The 26,437-nt window shown below is 46.5% G+C and overlaps 1 pseudogene; it reads left to right on the forward strand.

The window, feature by feature from the left end:
* The first annotated feature begins 17,667 nt into the window (after positions 1-17,667).
* On the forward strand, positions 17,668-26,200 carry LOC136505165 (uncharacterized; annotated as a pseudogene).
* The last annotated feature ends 237 nt before the right edge of the window (positions 26,201-26,437 follow it).

Here is a 26,437-nt window from a genome sequence, read left to right on the forward strand (position 1 = left end):
TGTGACTGTGTATCTTGGTTCTCCGGTGGGGTCTGCGTCGATCAAAAGGTGAAGGAAAAGGTGGTGGAGTGGACCGGGGATGTAACATTTCATGAATATGAACCTTATTATGAGCCAACCAATGATACTAGAATTACTCTTTCTCCACCTGAAGGACAACAAGAGGGGGAGAGTAACAGTAGAGGTATTCATATGGGCTCTGTTCTTGTTCCTCCTTTAGTTGGTTCCTATTGGAATAATTCGGTTCATAGTCGGGGGGAGGAAATTAATAACGATAACGAGAGTGGGGGTAATAATTCTTGCCATGGAGATATACAGGGTACTTTGCATTTTCAAAACATAGAGTCTCTTACGTACGAGGACCCAGGTACCAACTCACACTCTCTTAGTCCTAATGCTCCATCTAGCACTCTGGAGCAAGGAGATAATCAACTATCTACTCAACCTCCTCCTGAAAATGATCTACCTATAGCCCTAAGAAAGTCAACTAGATCTTCCAATGTTCCAGCACGTTTTAAAGATTATGTTGGTTATAAACATGACATTTCCAATTTTATCTCCTATAAATGTTGTAGCCCATCCTTCTAGAGTTTTGTTGCATCTCTTGATTCTGTATCCATACCCACTAACTGGAAAATTAGCTAAAGAGGATCCTAAGTGGAAGGAGGCAATGCTTGAAGAGATGAGAGCTTTGGAGAAGAATAGAACTTGGGAGCTTGTGGATCTACCACAAGGTAAGCAACATGTTGGGTGCAAGTGGGTTTTCACCATTAAACACACACCTGAAGGGAAGGTTGAAAGGTACAAAGCCCATCTTGTGGCAAAAGGATACACCCAAACTTATGGGATTGACTATGATGAGACCTTTGCACCTGTTGCCAAGATGAATTCGGTAAGAACTCTTATATCTTGTGCTGTCAACTTGGATTGGGAAATATATCAAATGGATGTAAAAAATGCTTTTCTTCATGGTGATCTTCACGAAGAAGTATATATGCACATACCACCCGGCTTTGAAACAGGTCAAACAAATGGAAAAGTGCTTCGTTTATGTCGATCTCTATATGGATTGAAGCAATCCCCAAGGGCTTAGTTTGATCGCTTTAGGCAATCAATGCTCAAAAGAGGCAATATCCAAAGTAATGCTGATCATACACTATTCTATAAACATGCTACAAGCAAGGTAGCAATCCTAATAGTATATGTGGATGATATTGTGATTACTGGGAATGACATTGCTGAGATTGTCGATTTGAAGAAATATCTTGCTCAAGAGTTTGAGGTAAAGGATTTGGGGCAATTGAAATATTTTCTTGGAATTGAAATCTCCCACGGACCAAAGGGGATGTTTCTATCTCAAAGAAAATATATTTTGGATCTACTAAAGGAAACTGGAATGCTTGGATCCCGTCCTGCAGCCACACCTATTGAGCAAAATTGCCGTTTAAGTAAAGATGTTGGTACTCCAGTGGATAAAGAATGTTATCAGAGACTGGTTGGAATGCTTATATATCTCTCTCACACACGACCTGATATTGCCTTTGTTGTAAGTGTGATGAGTCAATTTATGCATGATCCTAGATCATCTCATATGGATGTTGTCTATCGCATTTTGAGGTATCTTAAGAGTAGCCCAGGGAGGGGTCTTTTATACACTAAACAAGGAAGCCTGCAAGTTGAGTGTTATACCGATGTTGATTGGGCTGGTTTTTTGGATGATAGACGATCAACTTCTAGGTATTGTACCTTTGTTGGAGGTAATCTAGTTGCATGGTGAAGTAAAAAGCAAAGTGTTGTAGCACGATCTACGGCCGAGGTAGAGTTTCGTGCTATGGCTCATGGTGTGTGTGAGCTGTTGTGGCTGCAGATTCTTCTAACTGAATTGAAATTGTTTGAGAGTGGGCCCTTGATGCTATACTGTGACAGCAAAGCGGCTATTGATATAGCTAACAATCCTGTTCATCATGATAGAACCAAGCATATTGAGATCGATCATCACTTTATTAAGGAGAGGCATGTGGAGATGTCTGGGTTTTAGGCATCGTACGTCACAACTTGCTCGGAAACTTCTAAATTTTTTACCACAACCTCTACATGCGATGACACGACACCTCGATAAGTTTTATGATTTTCGGACTTTGTTTGCATTTTATATAATTAAAAACACTTTTTTAACAAGTTGGTGGTCATGTTTCGTGAAACAGATGTTCAAAATTTCACGAATGTCCCTGCACACGACCTTAAAATACACTAAAAAACATGAATACCATTTTTTGAATCGCTAAATTCTAATATTTCATGCACCTGCAGTTCAAATTTACTTTTTCGAGAAAAATTTAAGTAAACATAAAAAATTAAAAAAATATATACCAAAAAGTCATAGAAAAGTTCCAAATTGGAACATGTGCTTCTAGGTACTGTATAAATGCCATAGAAAAAATTTAAAAACAAAAATAAAAAAAATAAAAATACTTTGCCGAGTGTCGCAATTGGCACTCGGCAAAGGAACCTCTTTGCCGAGTGCTAGGCTTGCAGCACTCGGCAAAGATTTTTCAGAAATTTTTTTTATTCTTTCCGATTAAAAGAACGCTGAATTTCTTTGCCGAGTGCCCGCATCTCGGCACTCGGCAAAGAGCCGACCCACTTAACCCTAGCGGGCCTGTAACACCCACAAATTTCATACTTTTAAAAATAAGTAAATTTGATTTAATTATGTTACTATGTGTGCATTTAAATATAGGAAATTAATAATTTTTGGGAAATTAAAAATCAAATATAAGGTTAGTAACATGTTGATGCATTCATGCTGTTGCACATTGTTTTTGTAATGATTAGCTTTGACTAGAATTTGAATTGAATTCAAATTTAATTTGAAGATGAGATTGGAAAATGTATTTGGAAAAAAAATTCATTTTTCCTTTTCCCCTTCCTCATTTTGGCCTGCTAGCCATTTCTCTTCCCCGCCGGCCTGGCTTGGCCGCTGGCCCAGCTTTTCCCCCGCCGGCCCAACTCTCCCCTACAACTGCTCGCTCTTCTCTCTCCCATTCTTGGGCCGGCCCAGCTCGCGCGAAGCCGCCGCGCCGCAGCCCAGCATCGCCAGCAACCGCTGCCGCGTCGCCCTTCCCTCTTCACAGCCGCTGACAAACTGGGCCCGCACATCAGCACCATCCTCATTCTCCCGCAACCGCCCGCGCCAGTCTAGCCGCAAGGCAGCAACTGCCGCCCCACGCCCGCTCTCCTCGCAACGTGGGCGCGTCGTCCCGCTCCTTGGCCTCGTTTTAAAGGAGCCGAACCCCCGCGCGCACCCCTGCTGCCTATCCCCGCTCCCATTTCGCACTCGCACGAGCCGTGGACGCCGAAAACCGCCGCGCCGAGGTCACCGGCATCCACCGTCCGCCCTCCGCGTGAACCGCCGTCTCCGAGCCGCCGTCGACCCCGTTTCTCCCCGTTGTGAGCTTCGCCGTACTCCCCTCTCTCCTCCTGTGCATTTTATTTCACATTTCATGGCTTCTAGAGCCTCAGCTGCGTGCGCCCGTGTGCTCTCACCGCTGGCCATGGCCGTCACCTCGCCAGCCGCACCCTCCGGCCGCCTTCTCGGCCTGGACGGGTTCGCGATAACCCCTGTTACTCCCTGGTGCTCTCGGTTCTTTAAACCGTGGCCCGTAGGCCCCTAACTGCGCGTGCCGGTGACCTCCACGCCGCCGGCCATGGAGCTTGCCGCCGGTATCACTGTGCCGGCCAGACCCTCCCTCCTTCTCTTCCTTCTCCAGAGCCGATCCAAGCCGTCCATCTCCAGATCTGTGGCCCGGATTAGAAGATACCTTTTTGCGTGTAAATTTGCTAAAGAGTCCCTTGGTTTCAGATGAATTGAACCCGCCGTCCCTAGCGTAGTTTCCAAAGTATGCTTTCTCATTTTCAAAACGTAAAGTACACTGTTTTAGTCCAAAATACATTTTCAGTATTTACAGAAATGCCACTAGATTTGTTTTGATCATAAAAACTTCGTTTTAGCTCCGAATTGATCCGTTCAAATTGCGTTAGCTTCGTAATTTCATAATCTACATGTTAGTACCACTGTTAATCAATTTTGCAACTTTTAAATTTCATGGTTAGGTTTAATTAAATAAAGTGTGATAGGAAACCCCGTTTAATTCATAACTTTTGCGTTTTAGCTCCGATTTTCGTGAACTTCGCGTTGACGTGATCATAACGAGACGTAGATTATTTTTATAAACATTTTATCTTGTTTTCTATACTGTTGGTGTACTATTCTAATTGTAGGATTGTTTGCTTTGCATGAATGTTCCTGGAATGTTGTGTGTTATCGTGTTGGTCATGTTTAGACGGTGAGGAGAACGTTGGAGATCTAGAGTTCTTCGACGACTAGCAGGACCAGCAAGAGTTTGTGAACCAAGGCAAGTATAGCATGGGCCTACCTTGATGTCCTATTCACTTTAATCATTTACTCATGTGCATGTGTCTAACTTTGATAACCATAAGGACATTCTAGTCATTTGATGACTTGTTCCCTTGACTCCTATGGGTTAATTGCATTTGGGTAGATTGCTAGTGCTCTAACTAAACATGATCTATACATTGGTTAATGGTTCTATGGAACTAAAGGTAAAACATGCTTTATAACATCTGATCCATAGGGCAAAGGAGCAAAAGACTTTTGATCATGTTGCTCCCGGCCCTCCATAAGGACTTATCTGTCGGCAAAAGCTGGGACTGCTAGTGCAACCATGAGAGTCATATGGCTCTGACTTTAGCTCAGTAATAGGACCTTTTCTAGCTTGTTAGAGGTTACCTTTAGGGCGCAAGAGGGGCTTGCCACGTTGGGTATAGGACTGCCTCTGTTCCTATGTGTATAGCCATGATGGATATGTGCCATAGGAAAGGGGGTTCCTACATCTGCCTGCCGAGGAAACCTAGCGGCCCTAACTTGTTAGAGAAACCTATGAAATGGCTTCATAGTGTACCCTACCCGCTCACCTTGACAGTGACATGGGAGTAATTAACCCAAACATATGGGAATCACAACTCGCGGTGAATGTGCACCACCTCTACAGAGGGTTACAAACTGTTATAACAACCGTGCTCACAGTCACAAGCGGCCTAGAAAACTCACAGAATAATTGGTTACTCATTGTGGTTCATTTATGATGGCATATGATGATAATCTGATGCAAATGATTCTGATATCTGATTATGTGGGTATAAATGGGAGCTTAAGCATAACTTGATAATACTTGATAATAAAATTTTGACTTACTAAAAGTGCTAACTGCAGTAAACCTGTGTCATCCCTTTTTGAGCTTTATAACCCCATGTTATCTTGTTAATTATGGGAAGTACTTACGCTTGTTTACTTTCTTTATTTGGATAAAAATCTCGGATGGGTAACAGATGATAATGTGTATGAGGAGTTTTCTGAGGATTATTAGGCTTGTGGTCATCTAGTTGACCTTCCCTATGATGGTATTCTGTGAGAGAGAGTTATCTTTTATTTTCCGCTGTGATGTGTAAGACTAAGTTATGTTATTATCGTGATGTAAGATACACTATGATGATACTCTTTTATAATTTATCAGCTTGTGTGTGTGACTGATCCCTAGGCACACATGAGTTAGTGCATTCAATTTTACCCTTAAAATTAGGTGTGACGAATTCAATTCAAATTCTAGTCAAAGCTAATCATTACAAAAACAATGTGCAATAGCATGAATGCATCAACATGTTACTAACCTTATATTTGATTTTTAATTTCCCAAAAATTATTAATTTCCTATATTTGAATGCACACATAGTAACATAATTAAATCAAATTTACTTATTTTGAAAAGTATGAAATTTGTGGGTGTTACAGGGCCGGCCGCGGCCTTGGCCCCGACCCGGCCCCGCTCCGCCGCCAAAGCCAACCGGCCCCGCCCCGGCCCCGCCCCGCCGTCGGACCGCCGCCGCAGCCCCGGCACCGCTCCGCCACCGCAGCCAGCCAGCCCCGCCCCGGCCCCGACCTAGCGTCGCTCGGCCACTGCAGCCGGCCCCGCCCCGGCCATGCTCCGCCACCGGTGGTGCCCTGCCCAGCTACCCCCTGCCCCTGACCCGCTGGAGTGGAGGAGAGGAGGAGCAGGGGAGCAGAGGAGAGAAGGGAGGTGGAGGAGAGAAGGGAGAAGGAAGAAGGAGAAGGGAGGAGAAGGAGAAGGGAGGAGGAAGGAGAAGGGAGGAGGAAGAGCCTTGACCGTCGGCCACGCCCCTCGCCGTTCGTCCCCGCCATCGTCCCCACCCCTCGTTGGAGACGAAGGTGACCCCGGCACCACGTCGCCTGACTCCACCGCCACCCAAGGTACAAAGCCCCCCCGGTTGTTGGCCTTTGTGCCTTCTATGTCATTGACGGCCTTCGCGCCGTATGTGGATGTGTGGGCCTTCGTGCCGTATATATGCTGTCGGCCATCGTGCCGGCTTTTTTCTTGCAGGCTTTGGAAACCTCCCCATATAGGGGAGGTTCTGCCGAAATTTTTAACTTATAGTATTATAATTCTTCTTTTGCCGAGCAGGACCCGTCGGAGGGGACCCGGAGTACGTAGGCGACCCAAATCATCTTCGTTGGCGCTGCGATCCTGCTTGCACAGCGTCGCTTCGCCACTGCCCTGCTAGCCTGACTCCACCACCACCCTAGGTATGAATAATCTCTCTTCCTTATCATTGTTGTAGATTGGTGTAACCTAGTTAGGCGTCTCCCATTCAAAACAGGTACGGTTGGAGGTATGCGGATCTTCGCATATCTAAGACCGTATCTGTTTTAGATTGTCCACTTTTTTGGACAGCCCACGGATGCATAGATGGGGTAGTTTTCATGTTCTACTTCGATCCAAGATAGAGTTTCGGCACCACCTCTCTGTTGTTCTCTGGATACACACTCTCCCTTCTAGGACGTGTATTGGGAGAACAGTGGGGAGGTGCTGCCGAAATTTTGTCTTGGATCGAAGTAGAGCATGTAAACTAACCTCATCTACGCATTCATGGGTGGGATTAGGACCTATCCTCACCCATTAGACAGTAGGCACATCATTCAGATGCAATTGGTGGTTATATTACTCGCTCATGTATATGCTAGAGGATGGATAACTGTGAGTGGATGTACACGGGCCGCCCAAGTCAGGCTGAAATCACCCCTGAATGGATGGACAAAACTGAGGGTTTCTTGAACAAAGCATTTGGCAAGGCAGCTAATGGAGTGAGAGACACATTATGTCCCTGTAGCGAATGCAGAAATAGGAAAAGAAAAACAAGGAAGATCATGGGGGAACATCTTTGCAAGTATGGATTTACGTCAAACTATACCCGGTGGGTGTTCCATGGTGAAGCCCATCGTACTAGAGAGGAGGTGGTGAGACCACGCTTGGAGGCATTTGATGCTGATGGCGGGGTAGCAGGATGGTTAGGTGACTTTCACGAAGCAACGTTCGCTGAAAGACCTATGGAGGAGGAGGATGAGGAGGAGCTAGAGCCAACCGGAAAGGCGTTCTACCAAACGTTGTCTTCGGCATAGAAGCTCCTACATGAGAAGGAAACGGTTTGTCAACTGGATGCCATTGGACGCCTAATGGGGTTGAAGTCCTAGTACAACATGAGTCGAGCCTGCTTCGATGGTATGTTGGTAGTTATTGGTGGGTTGCTTCTGGAGGGTCATATTCTGTCGAGCAGCTTCTACGAGTCACAGAGACTCCTTCATGCACTTAAGATGTCGTATGAGCAGATACATTGTTGTCCGAAGGGGTGCATCCTATTTAGGAAAGATCACAAGGATGTAAAGTACTATTCAAAGTGTAAATCCTCTAGGTATGTGGAGGTAGACAAAGGTGATGGCCAGAAGGAGCAGCTTGAGATCCCCATGAAAGTCCTACGGCACAGTCCGCGAAACAGATGACATGGCACAAGAATGGCATTTGATACAATTGATGGTGAAGCATGGAAAAACTTTAATCGCAAGCATCGTGACAAAGATTTTGAGGCATGTAATGTACGTGTTGCGCTAGCAATGGATGGGTTCAATCCTTATGGAATGATGTCAGCCCCATACACTTGTTGGCCCATGTTCGCTATCCCCCTCAATCTCCCCCCCAGGGTCCTCCTTCAATGGCAAAACATATTCTTGACGTTGATAATTCCTGGGCACCCGGGAAACAAAATGGGTGTATACATGGAGCCTGTTTATGATGAATTGATCAGTGCTTGGAATGAAGGGGTATGGACTTACGACCGAGCTACAAAGAAAAACTTCAAAATGTATGTTTGGTACTAGTACTCCATACATGACTTCCTAGCGTATGGGATATTCAGCGCCTGGTGTGTCCATGGGAAGTTCCTATGCCCGGTATGCAAGACAACACTAGAGTTCATTTGGTTGAAGAAGGGTGGCAAGTTTTCGTCGTTCGACAAGCATCGACAGTTCCTCCCTCTTAACCATGCATTTAGACAAGACACCAAGAACTTCATGAAAGGTGTCAAGGTGACCGACCCTGAGCCTCAGAAGATGACTGGTGCCCAGGTTCATGCTTAGAGAGATGCTCTTGTGGTCAATCCACAGAAAGATAGTCAAAAGAAAGATAATCCAAAGAAAGATTGCTTTGTGGGATATGGTGTCGAACATATGTGGACTCATAAGTCAGGCTTGGATAGGCTTCCCTATTTTGATGACCTTCTCCTTCCACATAATATAGATGTAATGCACACTAAGAAGAATGTCGTCGAAGCACTTTGGGCAACACTCATGGACATTCCTGACAAGACAAAGGACAACCCTAGGGCCAGAGTGGACCTGGCAACGCTATGCGATAGACCAAAGCTAGAGATGCTGCCTCCAAGAGATGGCAAGCCATGGAAAAGGCCTAAGGCTGATTACATCTTAGAAAAGAAGTACAGGACGGAAGTGATACAATGGATGCAGACATTAAAGTTCCCAGATGGGTATGCAGCGAATCTAAGGAGGGGAGCGAACCCAGAGACTGGCTGAGTCTTAGGGATGAAGAGTCATGACTACCACATATGGATTGAGCGGCTTCTTCTGTCGATGGTTCGAGGCTATGTCCCTGAGAATGTCTAGAAGGTGCTGGTAGAGTTGAGCTTTTTCTTCTGCCAGCTTTGTGCCAAGGAGGTATCTGTGAAAGTGGTTGAGAAGATGGAAAAAGCGGCACCTCTGTTGCTCTATAAGTTGGAGAAGATCTTTCCACCTAGCTTTTTCTTGTCGATGCAGCATTTGATTTTGCACCTCCTATCCGAGGCACGAATGGGGGGGCGTGCAGAACCGTTGGTGCTATCCAATCGAGAGATGTCTAAAGACTATTTGCAAGAAATGTGGAAACAAAGACAGGATTGAGGCTTCCATTACTGAGGCATTCATTCATGAGGAGGTGTCAAACTTCACAACAACATACTATAATGAGAACCTTCCTAGCGTGCATAATCCACCCGCTCGGTACAACAAGGATGAAAATGAATCGACCCTTAGCCTTTTCAAAGGGCCACGTGGGAGAGCAAGTGGAGCGACCACAAAGACCTTGAGCTATGAAGAGTGGCGCATGATCATGCTCTACGTGTTGACCAACCTTGACGAAGTGGAAACGTATCTAGGGTAAGTTCTCAATGAACTTCTTACATACTCTGTAACTTTTGTACATCCAACAACATTGTTCCTTGTCGGTGTAGAGAGTTTTTTTTATGAATCCTGGCACCATTCAAGGCCACCTTCTGACCATGAACGAGAGACCCTTCTTCAACATGGTTCACCTAATTTCATTACATGGTTCCAAAAAAAGGTACCGGCCAACTTAGCTCTTACTAAGTTTGACGTTCCAAGTTGCCTGATTTCATTTCTCTCCTGCTTGAACTTGCAGTGCCAAAGAGATGTGTCTATAAGTGCTGAATTACGACAGGTGACCAATGGCTTTGACTATAAGGTCTTGTCATTTAACGCTTATGACGTGAATGGATATCGCTTCCACACAACAAGGTACGAGCAGAGTCGTCCCAATCCAAGGACCACGAATACCGGAGTATTTACGCTGGGCACTGATCAGGAGGAGTATTATGGGATAGTTGAAGAAATATACGAGCTTGACTACCATGGTTCCAAAGCACTTAATCCTATCATATTCAAATCTAGTGGTTTGATCCTACAGTATCGAGAAAGTCCCATCAACTTTGGATAGTCGAAACTCGACAGGATTTCTTCTATCCAGGAGAAGATGTCTATATTGTGGCTCAACAAGCCACACAAGTTTATTATTGTCCATATACTTGCAAAACCGACCCACATCTTCAGAGTTGGTACATTGTGCACAAGGTATCACCACACGGTAGATTACCTCACCCAAACCCTAATGATTACAACTTGAACCCAAACACGCATGATGGAGAGTTCTATCAACAAGAAGAGGGGCTACCAGGGATGCTTGAGATAGACTTAACCGGAGAGATCGAAATGGAAGCAGACGAGGAATGGGTTGTTGATGAGGACGCTGCAAATGAGGTGCATGATCCGAAGGACTTGGAAATGCTTGACGGACTATGACTAGGCAATGACAACGATGAGGATGAGGCTGTTGAGGATTTGGACAATCTTGATAGTGATGACGATACCCATCATCCAGATAATCCCGATCATGAATAATATTAGAAATACATGTAATACTATGTTATTTTGTAATTACATTTTCTTTATTTTGCATCTCTTACTAAGTACGTCTCGTTTATCTGTACTTATTGGTTTACTCTTTTTAATTGCAGGTGATGGGGCACACTAGGAGGAGCTGCCCCTTGATTTACGCCAACCGGAGGGACATGGCGGCGGCTGAGGAGGCGGAGGCGTCAGAGAGGCCGAGGAGGCCGAGAGGCAAGCCTAGGCGGAAGCTGTTGACTGACCATGGGCGTAGCTCCTCACGCGACCCTATGCACGACGACGACCTTCAGCACACGGTGGACGGGGACGGGGATCCACGGACAGAGGATGAGGAGGCGGTTCTAGCGACGGAGGACGAGGAGGCGGCGACGGTAGGGGGGTCCACTTCCTCTGGTACATCGAAGCCCTACTAGCGAGGTCCCACAAAGCTCCCGAAGCGACCGATACCTGTTGAGAGGCGCCCACTGATTGCACCCGAGGGCGATAAGTAAGTAACTTCATATGTTCTTCATTTGATATGTTGAAAAATCATAATAACAACTAATAACTATTGTGGACCACTTATGCAGGAACTGGGTGCTTGTGGACTAGGCGGCCCCGGCACACAATGTGAATGGCATCCTGGGACTTCTGTGCAAGGAACACTTCCTTGGCCTGGTTAGGAAAGGAGATTAGGATTGGGAGCCGGCCTGGACGTTCGACCACTATGCCCTCGTGCAGGATGCTCCAGATCATAATGGCATCCATTGTAGAAACAAGGCAGATCGGGTGATTAGGGAGTTGTGGGTAAGTCTTTCTTGCACTACATTCCTCAATTCCTCGCATTCATTAGACATTCTTGAAATAAAATAATGGATACCTCATGTCTTTATGTAGGACTTCTTCAGAATCTAGGAGGGACAGGAGGAAAGTGCGTATCAGGTGGCTTACGCTTCCTGTAAAAGGCGTGTCACGGACTTGCACTACGAGTCCCGCATCTAGGCCCACATAGACTACAACGCCAAGTTCCTACTTAGGTGTGTCAACAAAGAGGAGGCAAGACGGATGACGCTGACAAGGGAGCAGTACATACAGGTAAATACAAAACATGAATATTTATTTCTTTTGAGATTAAGTATGCCTAATTTGATCTTCTGATATGTCGTCTACTAGATGTCATGTAGGCGATTCCAAGCTGGTGCGCCACCCACCCCGATTGCTAGGAATATATTGTGGACACCTGGTTGGATGGGGACTGGCAGAAGAAGCACGAGGAGGCCTACGACAGGCGTTTGTAGATGCCAGGTGTACCTCACCATCAGGGCAGCTGCAGCCTCAGCAAATATGCAAAGGCATATGTAAGTCTCCGCCATTGCTCTAATCTAGCTGCGCTCAATTCTGCATCATTTCTAACCACATGTTGTTGTCTTTCTCGTAGTTGGATGCACACGGTGGCCAGCCAGTTGGTCAACTCAAGGCATATGCTCTGGCTCACATGGGCAAGGCAACGACCGACATCGAGTACGACCCAGATGCCCCAGTTCAGGCATACACCAACTCCAGCGTCCACACCCGCCTCTCTTCGTACATGGAAGCGGCAAGGTCAGTCCATGGGCTGGGCTACGATCTGAGAACCGAGGAGCGCTTTGATCCTCAGCTCGTGATGAGGGTGGGGCAAGGCAAAAAGTATGGGCGGTTCTGGATTGGCGACGGCGTCCTCGACACGGCCTCTACTCCTCCTCTCCACCAGCTCCGAGCATCGAGCACGAGCTCAAGCGTGCCCATACGCCAACGGCCGACTGCGGTGTCGGCACTCCAGGTAAGCATTCCTGTTTCATTCATTGTTCTTTGACTTTTACATACCTTACCTATGTATTATTGAAACATTAGGGTGAAATGCTGCAGGCCCAGGTGCAGGAACTGCAGGTCGAGCGGGAGGTCAAGCGGCAAAGGCTACAGGCTTTGGAGGCCCAGCGGGAGCAAGATCAGCGGCAGATGGCCGAGATGATCAAGTTCATGCAGCAAATTGGCCAGCAACAAGGTTGGGCGATTCCACAGACGCTGCTTGCTCCAGATCCACCTCCACAACGTCTTGATTCTACCCCAGTGAGTATAAGTACGAAGTTTTACTTTCTATGCTAAAACTTAGAGAAACCTAGTGAAACCTAGAGAAACCTAGTGGTGGTGGTGGTGTGGTGGTTGTCATGGTGGTGGTGGTGGTGTGGTGTTGGTGGTGGTGGTCACGGTGTTGTGGTGCTCATGGTGGTGGTGGTGGTGGTGTGGTGGTGGTGGTGGTCATGATGGTGATGTGGTGATGGTGGTGTGGTGGTGGTGGTGGTGTAGTGTTGGTGGTGAAGTGTTGGTGATGGCGGTGATGTGGTGGTGGTGGTCGTAGTGGCGGATATTTATCTTGCATATTTATCTATTCTCTTGTTGCTCACGTGCAATCTCTTCTATTTTGTGCAGCATCAATCGAGGGCGGCGTCGAATCACCTCGGAGGGTCGCCGGGATCGCACTTTGGGCCATCCCAACCCAGACCGTCGTCGTGAGCTTCAAATGGCAGCCGTTGTGATATAATGCACTTGTAAACTTTGTGAACTATGCTTGTTTGTTTGGACTTTGGACTTGGGAGTCGAGATTGTGATACTTGTATGCTATGTTTGTGTTTGTGGTGGATTGTGATATATATTTGTATATATTTGTGTGATATATAGTTGTGTTATATATATATATATATGATGTATATCTTGTTTGCAACGATGAAAGACTAAAAACCAAAAAAATTGAATTTTTTCACTTCTTTGCCGAGTGTCATGACCATGACACTCGACAAAGCTGGGGATCTAGGACACTAAGCTTCCCAGCTTTGCCGAGTGCCTACCTACAGCACTCGGCAAAGAAAATCCAAAAAAAAGAAAACAAGCTTTACCGAGTGCCAGATTCAGGCACTCGGCAAAGCATTTTTTTAAAAAAAATAAAAAACACATTTCTTTGCCGAGTGCCGACGCGTAGCACTTGGCAAAGGGGCTGTCACTGTGACTTGGCCATCACGGCGGCTTTTCTTTGCCGAGTGCCGTCATGGCACTCGGGAAATCCTTTGCCGAGTGCCCGACATGCGGCACTCGGCAAAGAAGCCTTTGCCGTGAAGGGATATGCTGATATCTCTTTATTGAGTGCAGCACTCGATAAAAACTTTTCCGAGTGCAAAACCTTTTTTATCGAGTGTAATTGTACTCAGCAAAGCAAGCGTCTGCTATAGTGGTACATGCCCTCCGCCGACACAGATGGTCTAGTTTTTTACTTCATCGGGACAGTCGCCCTGCTTTTGTGGATTGGTGAATGGCATATGGAAAAAGGATTCATGCATTAGTCCCTGCACCTGTTGTATCGCTCTAATGCTGGTTCTAAGGATATCCAAGAAACCAAACAGTGGATGCTTGTTGGATATACTAATCATCTTTAGTTGTTGTTCCCTTTAGGGCTCCCTAATGCACCACTGTGGAGTGCTACCCAACCTCCACGTATGCGTTGAGTTTCCAAGTCATGAAGAACAGTGGCCTCACAGAGGAGCTAAGTGGAATGCAGAAGCGCCGGTGACCTTGGCTGACACAAATGCGAAGTAGTTCTAGGAGAGCGTGTTGTGGCTAGAGAGCGGCTTATTGGGAGCAGAGAGATGGGAAAAAGTTACAGTAGTTACAACCTTTTAGCTTTGCAGGAGTAGTGTGACAGTGAAGGATGAATACTCCCTCCATACTGGTAAAGAAAGTCGTTTAGGACAGCATTTAGCATACCAATGATTGGTTAATTAAGATATATTTTTCTCTGTTTGTCCTGATTAAATAGGGCTACAGGTATTTCCACTGCAACAATTGTTGGCAGATAGATTGGTTAGTGCGCTGTGGCTTGAGACTGGAGTAGCAAGGTTCGAGTCCTGTTTGGCCCAATTTTTTCCTGCCTGATGCGTGATTTTGCATGTGCATGGCACTGTGCAAATGGGCGCTCCGGTTTTTGCCGTTCGTGATTTTACCTCTCTTTTTTTGCGACCGTTTGTGATTTTGCCTGATGCGTGATTTCTGCTCTCAACTTTACCGATGTGTTCTAGTGCTCTGTCTTGGTATCTTTCTTTTTCATCTACTACTTCACGGTCGTCACCACAGCAGCACGCCAGCAGAGCCAGCGTACGGGTAGGCTTGCGGCGGCGGCGGCACCAGCCATGGGCGACGAAATATCTCCGTGGACTCCATAGCGCGAGCGAGGGAAGAAGGCAAGGAAGCAGGAAGGGGAGACGAGCGATCGAGCGACGCACTGAGTCACTGACTGCGGCCGCGGCGTCGCGATTAATGGAGCACAGGGAACAAGGAGACGGGGGCAAACGTGTCCAAAAGAGTGTTAACAGAGCCAAAACGACTTCCTTCCTGGTACGGAGGGAGTACAATGTTTTTAGGGCGCGTTTGGTTTGCACCTCCTAAAGACCCACTTCTAAACTTTAGTTACCCTCTGTTTGGTTTGGTGGACTAAAAGAGACTAAAAGAGGTCTTTTAGTCCATGTGTTTGGCTCCAAAGTGAGTAAAAGGTGAGACAGCCTGACTAAAAGGTGAGGTTTAGTTCCATTTAGCAATATTTGAGTGACTAGTTGGCTAAAGCTCATTTAGTCCCATTCAGTGCCGGCCCTAGGGGGTAGGCATGGGGTGCGACGGCCGAGGCCCCAGGCAGGGGAGGGGCCCAAGTCCAGGTATACAAACCCCGAGGCGCCTATAGTCCATTAGATATCAGCAAACTAATGAGAAGAGTCGGCCTCTCTGTCGTTCTTTCCCAGTTTTCGTCGTGGCCCTCGAGCAGAGAGTAGGCGAGGGCGCCGTAGTCTGATCACGATCGCGACTCGTGAGTTCCAGTCGTGCCGATGCGGTGACACCCGACGCACTCACACACACGCGCGGCATGGAGAGCTAGACTGTCGTTTGTCGGAGAACGGCGCACGACGGCGGCAACTAGGTAGGGCTCCACGTCGACGACATCTTGGTTGTTGCCTTCTTGTGAATTGCGATCGCCGATGCGTTGTTCTTGTACATGTCCAGGCCCTAGGTATTTTTTCCTTGTTTTCTTTAATCCAAATTAATTATTTGTATAGTATTCCAGATTTCTAGTACTTTGTATTCATATAGTCATGATTTTTCTCTAATTTAGGTGTTAGGATTTTAGAATGTTACCTAAGAAACATTTATCAGGGGCTGAGAAAAGAAAACGAAAAAGATAATTATCAGACTGGTTAAATAAAAAATATATTATTGAATTTGTTTTCACTTTGCAAGTAAAATTTATGCCTATAAGTATATTATAAGATTTTATACATGGTTTAGAGAGGCCGTCGCGACGAGTTCGTCAGAGGGCCCTCAAAATCTTTGGACCGGCGTTGGTCCCATTTAGTGAAAGTGTTTAAGTAAAAAGCGACTAGATTTAGGAGGTGAAGCCTTATAGATACTATTGTATATTGTATCTTTCTCTCCTAACGAAATGCGTGTACTAAAATTTGAATCGGGCCGAGTACTAAAATTTGATTCAAGGGTTCACTGGGCCTGCAAAATGCTCGCGGTTGACGTACGGCTACGGCACGTCCGATCCACCACTTTTTTCTTTCGGGAGAGCCGGAGAGGTGATCGGAAGTGGAAAGTGGAAACGAATCAAATGGGTGGGAGGAGGTCAGGACTCAAGAGGAGGACGTGCGTGGGAGAGAAGAGTACTAGTATCCGTGCCCGCCTGCCGTTGGCTGGAGCAGCTGCGGGCTGCTTGCCCCCTGTCCTACTGACATGCGGCGTGTACTGCTGGCACTGCAACGCCGGGCGCAGCTTTTGTCTCCCCGGCGGCACGCACGCCAACGCCCCCGGCCGTTACGCGCGGGCATGCAGATGCTTGGACGACGGAATCACGGAACGGAGCCAGCTTGCACGTTGATCTCCAGTTCTCCACTGCGCCAGCCGTGTGCGCGTGCCTTGGGTCGTTTATTAATATAATATAATATAAAATGTGGAAGTTTAGGCCCGGGTCGACTCACCTCATAAGCAACACGGACGGCCATTTCGACCGCTTTTTGGGTGGTCACCCCCAAACCGTTCTCTTCTGGTGAAACTTACCATCCGATGGGCGATGGCGACGGTAAACTCACCACATTGTTTAATTCCCGTCGTCAGCTTAATTACATTCACCCTCATGATCACCGTCTTCCACAGCCAAGAAGAGAAGGCACAATTTAGGCCCTCTTTGGCGCAGCTCGTGGGGGCTCTCGCTCCTCGCCTCGCGGCACTGTAGCTGCACTGTAGCAGGACCGTTTCGGAAATCGAGGCAGAAAATGAACTGAGGAAGCCGGAGCCGGTGAAGCCACGGTCTTGAGCTCCTCTGGCTCCGCGCTACAGAACCGTCGGTCCGTCCCGCGAAGTCCGTCTCCGGCCCACGCATCCTCCTCCAGAACCCGTCGGTCCGTCCGCCCGCCCGCCCGCCCGCCCGCCTCTCACCGGCACCTTCCCAGCAGCTTCTCAATCCCGGCTGCCGGAGGCTCGCCAGTCCGCCACGTGCCCCACCGGGCGGACGCGGTGGGGTGGTGGGGGCGGGGGTTGCTGGCTGGTTGGTTCCGGTTTTGTGCTGGGGTGGGTTCCCGTGGCGCGGCCGGTCGCAGTCGCAGCGGCCCGGTTGCCCGAAACGGCAAAAGAGGAAACGGGTGACCCGGCTGGCCGTGCGCAAGCGCAAGGCGACGAGGAGGGTTTAAAGCGGGGGGGAGAGAGAGAGGGGGGCAAAAGCTGTGACGGGTACGGGGAGTGGGTAGAGCGCGAATCAACCTGCCAGAGATAAGAGAGAGAGAGGGCAGGGAGACGCTGCTGCCCCCGTGGTGATCGAGTGAGTACAGTACTACACAGAGAGAGAGAGAGAGACGATCGTGATTCGTGAAGCGGTTTTTGGAGGGGAGGGCTGGCATAAAGCTGGGAGGGGCGTGGGGGTGCACAAGGAAGAGCAGGAACGAAGATCCTTCCGGGAGGGGGGAGGCGAGCGCCCGTGTGGTGCGAGGACGGATGAGCCGCGCCGCGCCGGGAGCGCGCATGGGAGAGGTGAGCTCCTCCTTGTTGCGTTGGGTGCTCGCGAGTCGCGAGAGCTAGCTAGCTACACCAATGGCGCGTCCGCGCTCGGCTGTGTTCGTCTCACCTTGTTCGTCGCAGCACGCATGCGCAAGCCGCTGGGGGTTTCTGCCTTTCTGCGGTTCCCTGCTGTTCTCATGTGATTTCGTCGTGGCTTGGTGTGCGTGCGTGGCGTCTGGTTTCGTCTCCTGGCGTGCGTCTTTCCGGGTGGTTTTCCTCGCGAATGTGGTGCGCGCTTCTGTTGCCTGACGCCGCCGATGATGGTTCGCCGAGGCGAGCGGCCGTGGATCATATCAGCTGGGATTTCACCCTCCTTTTTCTTCGTTTTTTGTTTGTTTGGTTTGGAGTTGAGATCGTGGACGACGATCGAGTGCGTGCGCCGTGCGCGTTTGTGTTCCGCTCTTCCATGCTGCGATTCCGCGGGGCTTCAGCGGGATTTGGGGTTTTCTGGGGGGGACTCTCCTGCGGTTCTGCTCGGCTTCTTCGCTCGCGAGTTCCGCCGCCGCCGTGTGTTTCCCAGCTCGCAGCATGCAGCGTGAGCGCCGGCGGGTTTCGGTTACGAATTCCGGCCATTTCGCTGAGTTTTCTCTGCTACTCCGCTCGAATTTGTGCTTCTTCAACCCTCCGCCGCGCCTCATCCCGGCGGATTCTGACGGTTGTGGTTTTGTGGTTTGTTGCTCATAGGGTTTTGTTTCGCCTTCGCATTTTCCCCGCCTTTTGGTGGTCGGAGCTCGTCGACATTGCGGCCTTTTCCTGTGACGCGGTTTGGTTTCGATCGAAAACTCGTCGCCATTGCTGGCTCTGGCTGTTTGCCTTTTCCAGTGACGCGGTTTACTCCGATGGATTTCGGTGGTGCTGGTTTGCTTTTGCAGCCGTGTTGACGGAGGGGATGAAATTTCTGCGCAACAATGTGGGAGCCTCGGGAGCGCCGGGCAGATGAAATTCCAGCTCTCTGATCGTCCCCTCCATGTGCCGCCCATTCCATCACATTCTATTTCTAGCTTTGCCTTTCGGTTTGGGTTTTGTGTGTTTTCCATGGCTTGTTGAGTTTTACTTGGCAGATTCACGCGCTGGCGCTAATGACGTTTCGGTGCGGTTCGATGCGATCCCACCATCGTCCATGCTATTTTTGGGATTCCTTCGGGGGTTGGGACGTTTCGTATGCTTCACAGTTCTGAGGACTTGCTGCCAGCTACGCGCGTGTTTAGTTGCATAAGTTGGAATTTTGGGTTAATGTAGCATTTTCGTTTTTATTTGGCAATTAGTGTTTAAATATAGACTAATTAGGCTTAAAATGTTCGTCTCGCAATTTCCTACCAAACTGTGTAATTAGTTTTTTATTATCTACATTTAATGCTTTATGCACGGACCACAAACATTCGATATGATAGATACTGTAGCACTTTTTGAGATTTTGGGTGGAACTAAACACAGCTTACTACTCTTTCCTAGGTGGTGTGGATTCAGCCCTCGTTTAGCTAGGCCGATTCGATGGCGGCAGATTCACCGTTGCTACACTGTAGTTATGGTGACGTTTTGTTTTTATTTAGTAATAATTGTCCAATTATTGATTAATTAGGTTCAAAACATTCGTCTCTCAAAGTATAACTAAATTATGCAATTAGTTTTTGATTTCGTCAACATTTAGTACTTCATATATATACCATAAATTTAATATAACGAAAAATCTTCTTTTTACACCGTATCAAAGTTAGAAATACGGTGGAACTAAACACACCCTCACAAGAAAATCTTTCGCACAAATCTCTTGCGTGGCTGGGTAGCTTCGTATCCGGTACAGTCCGTGTCGTGTCATTCGCATCTACAGTACGTAGACCTGACTAGTGGCCATCTAGTATTGCTGATGTGACCGAGCTCTATGTGGGTTTTGTTTAGATGCCATCCAAGTTTTTTCGCTCTCTCTTCGTCACATTAATTTTTAGTCACTTACATGGAGTATTAAATGTAGGTAAAAAAATAATTAATTATACAGTTTAGTTGGAAATCACTAGATGAATCTTTTGAGCCTAGTTGGTCCACGATTAGACAATATTTGTCAAATAAGACGAAAATGGTACTATTCATCAGGTTTAAAAAAATTTGCAAAGTAAACAAGGCCGTGGTGTCCTTATGATTTGACCATGGTCTGAACATGGCACAGGCTTGGTGTGAAGTCTTGTCTCTTCTGCTTGTTCTTACATGGTCGTCAAATGGATGCTTATATAGCATTCCGTGATCTATGGAGCATCTTGACTGGCTGCATTTTTGTTTTCTTTTCGTGATCTCGGATTCCTTTTCAGTTCCGTGCTGTGCTTGCTTGAAGTTGAGTTAATTTTGGAAGGTCGTTTTAAACCTTTTTCGTGAGTTGCTTGGGTAGTGCATTAAATTCACTAGCAGTAGCAATTCGCCGCAAGGTGGCTGATGCCTTTCTCGGATTCCATTCTGACTTGTCTTTGTAGTGGCAACCCAAGGATAGCATGCAAACTTGAATTTTGTTGACAGATTCCACTCTGGCCTATCTTTTTTAGCTTGCTGTTTCCAGACCTTGTGCTTTTGATTGCCACTGTTCATAGAATGCAGTGATAGTTGAAGTTTCGATCATGAGTTGCTTGAGGGTACTGCAATAAGAGTTCGCCTATTATGATTGTACAAGTTCCAATTAAAGCAAGTCGAGCAATTTGGTCATTGTTTTGTTCTAATACAGCCTGTTCTCTTTTGAATTCGCAGAACTCAAGCGAAGTAACCAGCGGGGCAGGAACCAGAGGCAGCATGGAGCGCGTGAAGCACGAGAACTTTTGCCGCGCCGTCGCGGAGGACAACACAGCGCTCCTCCTCTCGGCGGTGGGGAACTTCAGGAAGGAGGCCATGTGCCGCATCCGCAAGGGCTCCGACGCCTCGAGGGTGCTGGACCAGGAGATGTCCGCGAGGCTACTCCACCTCGCCTGCAAGCACGACGCGGTGGAGTGCGCGAGGCTGCTCCTAGAGGGCGGCAGCGGGATCACGGCGGCCCCCATTGACGCAAGGGACCAGCTTACGCGGACGCCGCTCCACGTCGCAGCTGAGACCCACTCGGCCAGGTGCATAGAGCTGTTACTCTCCAAGAACGCCCGCACTGATCTCAGGGTGGTTGACGGGAGACCACTTCTCCCACTTGAGATCGCGCTAATGAGTAGGAGGTATGTGAATGTATTCCATTGCTAGTAATGCATGCCTTTGACTGACTTCAGTCCCCAAATTTGCTGCAATTAACTGTACTGTAAGATAAGATGTGTTTCCTCGTTTTGTTCAGAGTTCAAACTAACTGGTCGGTGGACAACCCAATTGAGGATCTTCTGTCGTTTCTTAAACAAAGGGTTCGTATCCTCATTATTACACTTGTGCATTGTCTGAATTGTTCATTCATAGCTATTCTTTTTAACCAAGCTTGACACCTTTCTCTGTGTGTAGGATCTCAATGCAATAAGGCTCCTGGCAGAGAAAACCAGAGTGGTTGGGGAGCTTGCTTACAGATACGCCATGGAAGGAAGTGTCCCTGCATTGGCAATGCTGCTTCTGGTGGTTGAAGAGAAGATATCGTCACAAGTGAGTGTGGTGATAGAGGGCGTCAGAACAAAGCGCTCAATCTACAACTCCATTGTGGATGAGGCTTTATCAATGGGAGATGCTTCAGCTCGTGATGGAAATGAAAGGAGAAAGGCCCTGCTCTGTGAGATTCAGCTGCTTAACCAATTTGGATCGGCATCATGGAGGGACCACAATGACAGGAGAACATTACCCCCTCTACTGAGAGCTGCTAAGGTACCACTCACCACTGTTCATTTAGTAACACATAAATGCCTTTGTCAGTAGGATAGCTATTTCCAAATCCTATATGTGAGGCTCCTCTTTATGTCGCTTTTTCATGATATCTGACTGAACTACGTATTTCTATAAAATACAAATGCGCTCTTAGTTACTACTATAACTAGAATGTGAATTGTGTATCCAATGTGTGTTTGCGGGTCTAAACTGATTTTCATGAAAAATGAAACTGACTTTTTTTTCTGAAGTGAGGTTGATTCTATAGTACGCTAATTGTGCTATGCATCACATGCTGAAGTTTTTAAGGCTACAGCTGTATCTCTACAGAGACTTCTGCTGATCAGCCTTTCTTGTATAGGTTGGAGATATGAATGTCATAAAGATGCTCCTGATGGGGAATGTTGATGTCAATGAAGCCGACTCTGAAGGGAACACAGCACTTCACTGGTGCCTTAGTGGTGCTTCATGTACCAAGGAGCCAAGGTGCACATCTTAGAAATTACATATTCCTATCCATTGTATCATAAGATAGTTGCTTTCTTACATCTTAGTTTTTCTGTCATTGTGCAGGATTGTGTGGCTTCTGCTCAAGAATGGCGCAAGAGTTTTCCAGGGGAACAAATTAGGACTCACACCAGTACACAGCGCTGCAGCTAAGGGCAATTACAAAGCTCTTCAGGTATCCTCTTGCTACTTACTTTTCTAATTACTCTGTTGTGAGTTATGAAAGTGACTAATTGGTTTTATTTTTCTTTGCTTCGAAAGTCACTTCTGCTTCATGCCCAAGATTGTGTTGATATACCTACCAAGACCAAAGAAACCCCATTATTCTTTGCAGTGAAGAATGGTTATGTGGATTGTGCAAAACTTCTTTTGCGTTTTGGGGCTGATACCAAAGCCCGGAACCTGAGGTGCATAAATCTTCAGAGGACAGTCAAGTAATCGAATTACAAAGAATGAGTTGCAAAATGACAATAGAAAGAATGATTTAGTTTATAATCTGATGCACTTAACATTCTGCAATTATTTGACATGAACAGAAAGCAAAGACCAATTGACGTGGCAACATCCTAGGACATGCGTTTCATTCTTAGCTCTGCAAATGTGTTACCATGTAAGTTATATACCGACATCTACTTCCATTTCTTTCTTGTAGTTTATTTGATCTCTGCAGCTGTAATGGACAAGCCCAGAGTTTATTCTTGTAGTTTATTAATTAAATTGCATATAGATTGGTTACAGAAGGGCAGGCCTGGTGCAGTGGTGAGAGCTGTCTCACTGAGTCACCAGGTCGTGGGTTTGAAGCAACCTCTCCGTAGATTTTGCGGGGGAAAGGCTTGTCTCGCTTTATCCCTTCCCCAGACCCCACTCATGTGGGAGCCTCCGGCACTGGGTCTGCCCTTTTTTTGTGCATATAGATTGGTTACATTTTTTGCATATAGATTGGTTACATTTCTGTTGGTATTACTAAATAACTGTGGACATCTAGAAATTTCCATTTTAACAGGTTACATTTCTGTTGGTATTACTAAATAACTTTGGACATCTAGAAATTTCCATTTTAACAGAAATGTGTTCTACATATAGATTGGTTACATTTCTGTTGGTATTACTAAATAACTGTGGACATCTAGAAATTTCCATATTAACAGGTTACATTTCTGTTGGTATTACTAAATAACTGTGGACATCTAGAAATTTCCATTTTAACAGAAATGTGTTCTAGCTTCAGGGAACCATAGCTCACCTCAAAAGAATCGTGTAATGAGAAAGGAAATTTACAAAGAGCTTCTTGGGGATGAATTTGATGATCTTGTTATGGATTACTGTGATGAAAGGTATGTCTGGTATACACTACATGATATTACTTTATAACTCTACATGATTACTTGAATTATAACATCTTTACTTCTCACCTGTAATTTCTTTGAATTTTGCTGCAGCTACACTGGGCTTAAGACATCAGTAGGCCAACGTGATTTCCGGTCCAGTAATCGTTCTGCACAAGGACCTAAGAGTAAGAGCCAATATGTTCCAAAACAAGCACAAGGTTCAAAGTTTGCGCCTCGGGTAAGTTAAGCATACATCCCTATATCTGTCAATACTTACTTTTTTTTTGTTCAGTTTGCTTCTTACATTACATTCTTTTTTAGAACAATCATTGGCCCAAGCATGACTACACTCGCAAAATTTTTGTTGGGGGCCTCCCACCTTCAGTAGACTCTGGTAAAACTTCATAAATGCTGCACTGCTTGGTGGCTAACAAATTTAAACCAACACACACTTCTAACTTTCTTTGTTGTTCCTTTTTGACAGAGTACCTTATTGAATTCTTCAATGCTGAATTTGGTCCTGTGGAGGAAGCAGTAGTCATCGGGATACCCATTGGCAACCGAGTTCAGTCTCGAGGTTTTGGCTTTGTAAAATTTGAGAGAGAGGAGGATATGATAAGTGCAAAGGAAGCTCATCATGTTTACATGCTTGGGAAGAGAGTAGAGGTAAAGGATGCTGTTGCTAGAGCATACTTGCCTTTAGAAGACCAAAGATATACTTCTTTGAGGCAATTCACCAAGGAGCGCCCAATGGTCCACAGGGTGCTGGATGGTGAACTGACTGAGGAACACAACCTCCAGAAGCGACGACCATTGCCAGAAAAATGCCTTCCATCTTGGTTCTTTATATTCAGGAAGTGGTTGCCAGGATTTCTTGAGGATGAAACAGCACGACTTGGAGGAGAGAGGTATCCGTTGAGCTCTCTGAAGGGTGATTTCAGAGCAACTTGCAGGATGGAGCTTGATCACACCGCACTTGGTTATCCTAAGCTAAGTGACTTTATGCGCTCCCTCCCTGGCATCTGCAGAATGTGTGTTGTTCCTGTTGGAAGTGGACCTGCAACGCACATGGTCCTCCTTCCACCACTCTCACGACCGAAGTATGTACCCTTGCTAGAGCCTTGCTCCTTTGATCATGACGAGCTTGCAGAATCAGTGTCAGATCATCACTCCCCAAGATCACCGCTTAATGCCAACATCGCGGATGACTCCCCACATAACTCTGACAGCCAGCAGGGTAATGATGCATGCAGTGAGACCAATGTTCAGATCCAGCAAGTTGATGATGCATGCAGTGAGACTTGTGTTCAGAGTCAGCATGGCCATGAGAGCAGCAGGAGCAGTGCTGAAAGCCTGCAGGATGGAAGTTCCTCTGACAATGGTAGCTTACTGGACGATATTCCTGTCAGTACTACAAAGCTTGATCTGATTGAATCTGTAACTTCAGTAAAGCCTGCTCTGATTGAATCTGTACCTCCAAGAAAGCCTGATCTAATTGAATCTGTACCTCCAAGAAAGCCTGATTTGGTTGAGTGTGTACCTGCAAGGCCCAGATTGATTGAGTCTGGGTTTCTTCCTCAAAAGAATGATTCTGGACCTATACCGAAGCCTAATTTGCTTGAGTTTGGACCTTCAAGAAAGCTTGAGTTGATTGAGTCCAGGCCTTCAGCATGCTTCATTGATCGTCCTTTTGAAAGGCCAGCAGTTACTCCCAGCAGCTGCGAGGGTGAAATGAGATTCTCTTTCTTCCAGTCTCAGTGGGACAAGTACCTGGTAAGGGCTGCCTGCCTGCAAACTTACAATGTTTGTTATGTTGGTTAAGCTCAGAGTAATGTTGTACTAATATTGTTGTTTGTACTTCAGACTCCATATCCCAGGAGTGACTGCTGCATCATATGTCGATCTTGTGAAGCTGGGATGCAGCTTGTCCCCTGCCTTCATAAGATCTGTGTTGCCTGCATGATGAGGTGCAATGTCAGAGCATGCATGGTTTGTGGCACTTCTGTAAGTGGAGTTAAGTCATCCCCTGCAGTGGATGCAACATACAGATACATGGTAATGAATACTCTTGAAACAATTAGAATTGCCTTTGACGCCCTCTTGTCAAGAAATAGTTTATATCATTTGTGGACTGTTTGAAAATTTGTTTCTACATGAGTTGGATTGGTCTGACCAGTTGATGAATTTGCAGGGACTCACGGAGCGTGCTTTAGATCAAAGGTGCCAGTTGATGGTTGTCTGCCGTGGAGCTGAGGCAATCGTCAGATGCTCACCATGTATGCACACCATCGCTTGCCGGGGATGCTTCCTTGCCTCAGTGACACTACTGAAGTCCTGCACCACCTGTGGCTTCATGGTTGAGCACTTCAAGATCGTTTGACAACACTTACCTCCCTAAAACACAGTAGTATTACTAAGCAAACTAAGGTATAGAATAAAGCAAGCAGTCCTACAACCTGAAGGAGAGATCTGATTTGCTCTCGTTCGGTTTTGCCACACTTTGTGGGATGCGCTAACAGGCTATTTTGGCTAGTATAGGCGCCCTCGCTCTTTGTGAGCCTGAGGTGCTCTCTTTTGCTCCATTCTGTTCTTTCTTAGAAACACCTTGTCAGACATGCTCGATTTGTCTGCTATTGCTAGTTCTGCTTCTGTGAGCTTGTTATGGTCTAACACTGGCAAGCTCTCAGTAATATACCATGTAAAGCCCCTCGTCTCTGTAATGGCACTTTTCTCAGTAAACCTGTGTAAGTACTACTAGTATGTAAGATGGATAAACGGAAATGCTTAACCAACATAATGTTGTACTAATATTGGCACTTTTCTAAGTACTACTAGTATCTAAGATGGATCTTTTAAGCTTCACCTCTGGGGTTGCGGTGCTTAATGCTTACAATACCCTCTTTATAATATGTTCCTGATGTCTAAATTTGGTATTTATGCCTCTTCCTGCTTCAATTCTGGGGTTGCGGTGCTTACAATTCCCTCCTTTTAATATGTCCCTGATGTCTACATTTGGTATGTT

Source organism: Miscanthus floridulus, chromosome 14 (assembly GCF_019320115.1).
Source record: "Miscanthus floridulus cultivar M001 chromosome 14, ASM1932011v1, whole genome shotgun sequence".
NCBI classification, from domain to species: Eukaryota; Viridiplantae; Streptophyta; class Magnoliopsida; order Poales; family Poaceae; genus Miscanthus; species Miscanthus floridulus.